This window comes from Rhagoletis pomonella, unplaced genomic scaffold, assembly GCF_013731165.1.
Source record: "Rhagoletis pomonella isolate Grant_MI unplaced genomic scaffold, Rhpom_1.0 Rhpom_scaffold_00009, whole genome shotgun sequence".
Lineage (NCBI taxonomy): Eukaryota > Metazoa > Arthropoda > Insecta > Diptera > Tephritidae > Rhagoletis > Rhagoletis pomonella.
This window is the reverse complement of record NW_023458563.1, coordinates 18,959,411-18,967,990: the sequence shown is the minus strand read 5'-3', so window position 1 is coordinate 18,967,990 and position 8,580 is coordinate 18,959,411.

The window sequence follows — 8,580 nt, the reverse complement described above, 5'->3', positions numbered from 1 at the left end:
AAGAAATTTTCTTGAGTCAAATTTCCTTAAGGCAGTACGCAGTTCTTAAGAAATTTACTACGCTTTCTACTACGGTTTTCTAAAGTTTTTTGTGAAGAAAGAGCATAAGGCAACCCAGTTTTGCAACAGAAATATATGCCCGTTCCATTATTTCTTGAGGAAAGAGTGAGGCAACAGGCTGTGAAGTATCAAAAAATGTCAAAATTCCTTAGACACACACGCGAAATAATGGCAATTTTTTCTTGACCGTTATCTTGAGAGCTGCATACAGGGCTTAATCGATACAGCTATGATATTTTTACACGAAATAGAAGAAGACGTAGCGATAATTTCTGCATACTCAACTCAAAATTTGTATTTTTTGGATTATGACACTACTAAAGTAAATGAGCGATGTGTATATGTTTATTTGCCTCCACTTGGTCCGAAGATTCCCACAATTCTCTCTTACTCATATCTATTTAAGAGTTTGACCAACCACCTCTTCGATGACAAGAAAAAGCCCTGGTGCAGACAAAGTCCCGAACCCCGTTCTAAAAAATCATCCGTATCCCATCAAACATAGAGTCATTAAACTCCATAACTACATTTTATTTCAAGGGTTATATCATCAAGAGTGGGAAACTGCTATTATTATTCCTATTGCCAAATTAAATACGCTAATGATATTTTAATTTTTTCTAAGACTAAGGACTTGACGCAAGTAAAAATTATTTTTTCTAACATACTAAACGATCTAATCAATTGGTCCAAATCTTCAGGAGTAATTTTTTCACATATGCAGAAAATACAAATAAATACATACATCCAACCCTCTCCTTGTCTAACACCCCTCCCCTATACTGATACATTGAAAATATTTTAAATGATTTTTTACAATAAACCTACTTTTAAGGAGAACTGTCATTATGTAAAAGTTGACTTTGGGCTCGTAATTTATGGACACTGCGCAAAAAAACATCTTAAATTGCTAGAAACACCTTACTATGTAGCAGAGGAGAAAAAGCATCCGTGCATTTCCCACCTCGCCAATAAAAGCTATCTCTCACGTCGAATCCTGCTTTCAACAAAAAAACTGATGTAGCAAGCAATCACCTTTATTTCGTATATTAAGCTACATCAAAGATTTCGACATCATCCGATGCTTACTTAAGTAAAAACTCTACCGCAAGGGCATTTGCCCAGTTTGATACTCATAAATTACCTGGGAGCTTATTTTCACAGACGGTGGTAACAAAAGGGCTGGGTGTTACAATTGTCTTCAGTGCTTTTCCCCCGTACTGCTCGGCATTTACAGCCGAATCAGCTGTACGTTTCGCCTCTATAAACGAAGGAAATTTACACATCTGAACGGACAGTAAACCAGCCAGCGAAGCCTCTTTTAACAGTGCTTATGATTCTCATATAATTTCGAAATCACGTGAAATACTCTTTTGACACAAAAACACATTTAAAATTATGTGGTTACCTTGGCACATCGGAATAGAAGGGAACGAATTTTCACACCTATGATTTCTGCATTAAAATCTTAGTTTAACATAGTATTTACGTCTAAAGAACTGACATTTTCATTATTCTGCAAAACCCTCTATCAGCAAATTTTTCTATATAAATAGTTATAATTCGAATTGCAATAACCTCTATCTGATCTTTAAACTAAAATTAAATGAATTAAAAGTAAAAACCTAGTTTTAGTATATTGCGTGAATATTTAAGACATGCGTGTGTACTTAAAATTATTAACACTTTTAAAAACAGCTGCCAAAACAGTTTTTTTTGCTCTCCTGAAAAATTGAGTTTTTGCAGATAGAGGGTATTGAATATAAGCCCTCGTTATATTCTTTGGGCTCTGTCACACGGTCAGTATTTATTGACGTGATCCAAGTATCGCGATATTTATTGACGGTGTAGTATGCAGTATTGATGGATCGTGATCCATATCGCAAAATTTCTAAAAATTTTGAAATCTGGATCGCGGATCGCAATACCGTCAATAAATATTAAACGTGTAGCACTTTCAAAACGCGATCCATATGTTTCTTCAGTACATCTTTTACTCTCATAATGTAAACATCGGCTCTGCCTTCACTCTCGGGGCTTAAAATCTTTCAAAACAAATTGAACATATCTTAAAATAATTGTGGAATGCATTATCTGTAAATTATACGTACAATATAAGAATATTTTCTTGCGTCATAATAAGAGTTCAGCAAAAAAAGTATGCAAATACTGACGCGATAAATATTGAACATGTAGCATTCGTGCGCGATCCATCAATCCATCAATATGGATTCCAAATATCGTGATAATTACTGACCGTGGGACAGAGCCCTTTGGGTAAGTGTATTACGGGTGATGGTAGCCCTACACTTAATAAAAGCAATTGGCAACGTTGAACATAGGCGATTTCCATGACGTAGTTACAGTATTTCAACACGACTTAAGGTGAGTGTAAGTATTATCTGCGCGTAAACAGCAAATCTATTATGACATTGGAAGGAAATCTAATTAAATTCAAAAACCCACCCATTGAAATGTTAAACGTGTAGCAGTTTAGAAGGACACTAGGTTTTTCTTAAAATTGTAACCAGCATTAAGTCAGTTCCAGGTATTTCAGGATTTGCAGGTTTTACAGGTAAAGCGGTTTTCGCCATTAATAAACCTTATGGAAGGTGGCGTACGTTAACAGCTTCCCGTAAAAACCTGCAAATCATGAAGTACCTGTAACATACTTATTAAAAAGAGAAACATTGGAAAATATCGATGTATCGATAGTTTTAGGGCGATTTTTTTCGGCATCGATGTTAGTGTTTACGATACATCGAAATATCGATGTATCGATGTTGGCTCTGAAAATTTGCATCCCTATATGTACATCATTTGAAAGGCCCAAGTTTTTTCTTTTTTAAACGAGTGAGAAACTCGGTTGATAGTCAACAATTACAGGCTTTTAAGTGCGCCAACGTACAAAAAACCGGATTTTTAACCGCAACCCAATGTATTGGGGTGTTTGGCAAATTTCATATTTCGAATTTGGTTTTACTCAGCAAGACCTATAAAAATAATAACATCAAGGCATTTCGGGGTGGCACACAAAGTAGTAAAATTGTGTTTTATGGACTTATTAAAACCCAGTATGAATTATGTAATTTTTATTTTTTGTAATTAATAAGTTATTTTTTTTGTTTTCATGAATGGTTTTTAATGTTTATTTTCTACTTTGATAATAAAATCTTATTGTAAGAAATCATTAATAACCCTTGTTTATTTTAAGAAGTAATTTAAATTTGATATTCTTACATATAGGTAAATCAGAAAAGTCAAGCCCTGATATGAATTTGTAATATATTTCCACAGTATCCACATGGTTTTCTATAGTACATTTTACTAATTAGTAAGTTTGCAAATACATACATATATATATGTACATATATGCACATTCATATATAGTACATTTAAATACCTAAATAGGTGTTTTTCCCAAATTAACCGGCTTTTCCATTTCATTCTTAGTAAGTATGATATCAAGCAAACGTTTGCGAATTATTCCTGCGAATTTTGCCACACCCAGCTGCGCACTTTAGGTAGAACAAAACCCAATACAACTACAGTCAATAAGATTCAATTCATTTATTTTCGAACTCTGGTAATGAGCAAATCGCCAAGCAAACGTTTGCGAATCATTCCTGAGAGTTTTGTCTCACCCAGCTGCGCACTTTATGCTTTTGTTTCGTTTGCACTCGCGCACAAAAGCAGAACGAAACCCAATACAACTAAAATTTTCTTTGTTTGGGTTTCGGTTGTGTTTTGCTCTCTGTTATGAGAGAAACGAAACAAAACAATACGATTCATTTCGTTTATTTTCGAACTCTGTTGGAAATATTCATAACGTTCGCGAACATACATTTATGATTTTATACACGAAGGTAAACGTATCAAATACTCGCGAACGAGAAGCATAAAACCAGTCCCGATAGTTCGCGTTCGCGAATGTTAGGTAGAAAAAATTTCCGCTGTGGACCAAACAGCGTGCATTCATATATATATATTTATTTATTTATTTATTATTATTATCAACAAACAGGACGCGTACAGACTATATGACAAATATATACATAGAATAAGGGAAACCCTTATGACAAGTGCCTTATGAGTAAATTCTTAAAAGTAAACTTTGACTAAGAAAAATCGAAGTCTAAAGATGAAGAATAAGCATTAAATTGGGAGAGAGTCCTCCTTAAAGGAGCATTCATACCATAAACAGTTTTAACAACACCCGCAAAAAACAATTCATTACAACGAAGAATACGTGAGGGAACATTAAAACGAATTTTCATAAGGAGGTGCGAGCAATCTATAGAGCCTACAATTATGTCTAAGGACATGAGATTTATCAACAAACAACGAGAACGATAGGACGGAATAGGGTCTACAAATTTCAACGGACGCAAGGCAAAGCGTATAAAAGCCCTCCGAACAGACTCCAATCTGTTCTTATGAACTGTATGAAAAGGTCTCCAAACAAATACAGCGTATTCTAACCTCGACCGAACTAAAGACGAAGACAACAGTTTGGGAGTATAAGGATCGGAAAATGACGAGCAGTTGCGACGAATAAAGGCCAACATCGCGAATGATTTAGAAACAATAAAGTTTATGTGGGTGGTGAAGGTGAGCTTGGAGTCAAAATAAACATCCAAGTCATTAAAATCAGTAATTGATTTTAGCGGGACATTCGAAAAACAGTAAGAGGTTGGAACAATACTAATCACTTTTGCAAAAGAGGTATAATGACATTTACCAATATTGAGGGACGAACGATTACGCGCACACCAACAGTACAAATTATAAAGCTCACCCTGGAGAATCAATGAGTCTTCTATATTTTTAATTTCGTAGTATATCTTCAGGTCATCCGCATATAGAAGAAACTTACACTTTGAGAAACGGGAAGATATATCATTAATAAAGATAACAAATAATAACGGACCTAAGACACTACCCTGGGGAACACCAGAGGAGGAGACAAAAGAATAAGACGATACATTATCAAAACGAACAACACAGCGTCTGTTATACAGATAGGATGTGATCCACTTCAGAAACTCTGAATGAAAGCCCAGGCCTTCAAGTTTAGCTATCAATATTCGATGAGGCACCCTGTCAAAAGCCTTAGAGAAATCGGTATATATAGCGTCAATTTGGAATCCCTTTTGAAAGGTTTCCAAAGAGTACTCTGTAAAAGCAGCTAAATTGGTTAACGTGGATCTGCCCGGCATGAACCCATGTTGGTTGGGACATAATAAATGTTTAACAGCAAAGTGAATTTTATTTTTAACTATGGACTCAAACAGTTTTGAGACAGTGGTAAGCTTAGAAATCGGCCTATAATTCTCAATATAATTTTTATTACTACTTTTAAGAATTGGCGTAATAAAAGTAAATTTCCAGTCATCGAGGAAAACTCCGGCAGATAGAGACATGTTGAAAATGTGCCTGAAAGGCGCAATTAGTGACGGACAACTTTTAAATAAAATAACCGAGAGGCCATCTACATCAGTGTTAGTGGATAGTTTAAGCTGGTTAATGCCATTAGCTACATCCTCGTCTGTCAACTTTAATTTCCCGAAGTTAATGGGAGTATCTAAATTTGACAAAAGATTTTCAGGAATAAAATCGTTATCAGAATTACCTGAAATACAGTTGGAAGAAAAAAAATCAGCAAAAAGATTAACAGCTTCGGAGATGGAGTTGGCTGACACCCCGTTAAGCTGGACCGATGCAGGTAGATTAGAGCAATTTGTCTTTGATTTAATATAACTCCAGAAAAACTTGGGATTAGATTTAATATTGCTTTCTACTTTGCGAATATAATTCCTATACAAAGATTTGTTGAGCCTGTTAAATTCAGCTCTATAAAACACGTAACGCTCACGCAAATTATCATCATTGGAATGCTTTTGTCTTTTGTAGAACTTGTTCTTCTTATTCCTTATACGATTGAGTTCTTTAGTAAACCATGGACGCTTAGCGGCTTTCGAATTAAGATGTGGATGTGACCCACACAAATATCACAAAGTTTAGACTTAAAAATATCGTAGCAACCAGTTACATCCACATTTCCAAAGAGCTGGGACCAATCCAAATCAAACAAATTATTCAATTCAGCAAAATTACAAGAGAAGTTAAAAGCAACCGTCTGACTAGAAGTCGGTAATTCAAAATATTGGTAAAATTCAAACTCCAAAACCATAGGGCTATTATGCTGATTTGGAGGGGAGATGTAACTGGCCGCATGAGAGAGCTTGAAATTTATATTAGAGCTAATAAATATTAAATCTAAAATTTGGTTTAACCTATTAAAAAAAACATTGATTTGAAATAATTCAATACATAATAAATTATCAATTAAATATGATTCAGATAAAGTAGTAACATTTGATGGGGTGAGGAAAATATTGTTATCAATAAAGCTCCAGGAAATATTACATAAATTAAAGTCACCTAAAACACAAAGTTGGCTGTTTCCAATTTTCTCGTGGAGTGCCAGTATATTGTCAACATGTGCCTTGTATATGACATCACAGCTGCCCGGCGGAATGTAGGACACACAAATGTACAGCACACCACAGGTGCCATGTAATTTTGCACAAAGTTGATCCAACAGGGAGTTGGCATCTAGTAGTGGATAAAAAGAAGCTCGAAGATATCTGCGCGCAGCTATCAGTACACCGCCACCCCTACTAACACCAGTTTGAGCAAAATCTCTGTATTTGCGGAAAACGTCAAAGAAAGCTGGATTAAAGAACTCCGCATCGAAAAAGTTAGCATTCAGCCAGGTTTCTGTCAGAACGAAGCAGCCATAATCCAATTGTGAGCTGAGAATGTAGACAGATTCGGATATGTAGCTATAAGTGGCAGCGATGCCTTCGCGAAGGTTCACTGCTCTCGTTCTCCTTAGGGTTCGAACGATACTATCGATATTGAGTAAGTATCGAAACTGGGGGTATAAAAATGAGTACTTTAATACTCGATACCTTATTTGGTGATTTTACTCGATACTTTGCAAAGTACTCGTAGTATCGAATACTTATTAAAAAACACACTTTTTAAATTTTTTCTTCCATTGGCAACCCAATTTTCTTTGCTTATATGGATTACTATCATTCAAATTTGTCCATCACTTAAAATAAACTAAAATTGTGTGTATAACATAAACCAAATAAATTAAAGTTTAATGGCCTTATTCATACAAAATAAAGTAGGTTTAAAGAGCTTAATAAAATGACATTTTCATACATTTTTCAGTTTATATACCTTTTTTATTTTTTATGAATAAGGCCATAAAACTTTACGCAAAGTTCACGAAAAGGCAGAATTTTTAGAAGCTTTTTGGGTATGCAGTTTTGCAACCTATTCAAGTTTACGTGTAGCCTACTACCATTGACTTTTAATTCAAACTTCCACTTTATTATACTAAAATTGAATAGGATACATGCATACCCAAAAAGTTTACAAAAATTTCTTAATAAAATTTGAAATTCGTGAAAGTATATATACATTAGACCGTTCGTTATTTTAACTATTTTTTTAAATATACAGTTTGCCGGGCTCAAAAATATGTCTTTTGGTCTAAAAATAAGCTGTGCAAAATTTTATTCGAATATGATAACTCTAAGTACTTGCGCGTTGCATTTGAAAATTTAGAAAACCATATGCATTCTGGGAAAAAAAATGTTTAACAAAATAGTTGAAAGTCGTGAATTTTATAGTCATTTGCCATGTAAAATAACCTACACAATCTGAATATGAGGTCAAAAATTAAAAAAGTAGAATAGGTTTTAAGAATTTGCAAAATTATCGTTTTTTTTCAAATTGCGAAGACAGCATTTTCAATTTTTTCCAAAAATATCCGGTTGTGATTATCACACCACAAAAAGATCTCCACCAGATTAAAGGTCTTTGAAATCCCTACGAACCTGCTATACAATGTTTTGCAATCAAATTATCAGTTTAAGAGTTATCTGCCAATTTATTAGTGAAATCGGACACAATTTTAAGTCGCATCGTTATTCTACTGTGAATTACACCTGAAAGCTGCAAACTTTTTGTTCTTATTTTTATGCTATGTTAAAGCTTATTTAATTTCAAAGTATATAGATCCAAATTTTTTGCAAATCGATTTAAAAATAGAAAAGTTATAGCAAATTTAGTAAATGACATTAGATTCAAGCAACGTATCGATACTGTACAGCGCATTTGATTGTAAAATAAATTAAAATATCATTTCCAGTGGCATGTTATGCACATCGCAATTAGAAAAACAGCTGACAATAGGTTTGTTTCATTAAAAAATAGTTTTAAATATTTTTTAACAATTGTTACAAATTATCATGCTTTGGCTAGCAAAAAAGTTGATAAAATAAGATAAATTGAGATAGCAAAATAACATTTGATTTTTAGATAAGGTTTGGAAGTTTCTGCGGGATATATTTATACTTGTAAAACTGAAACAATGGTACTTATTGAATGTATAATATATATTAAATTCGATCAACAACTTACTTAAAACTATTAAAC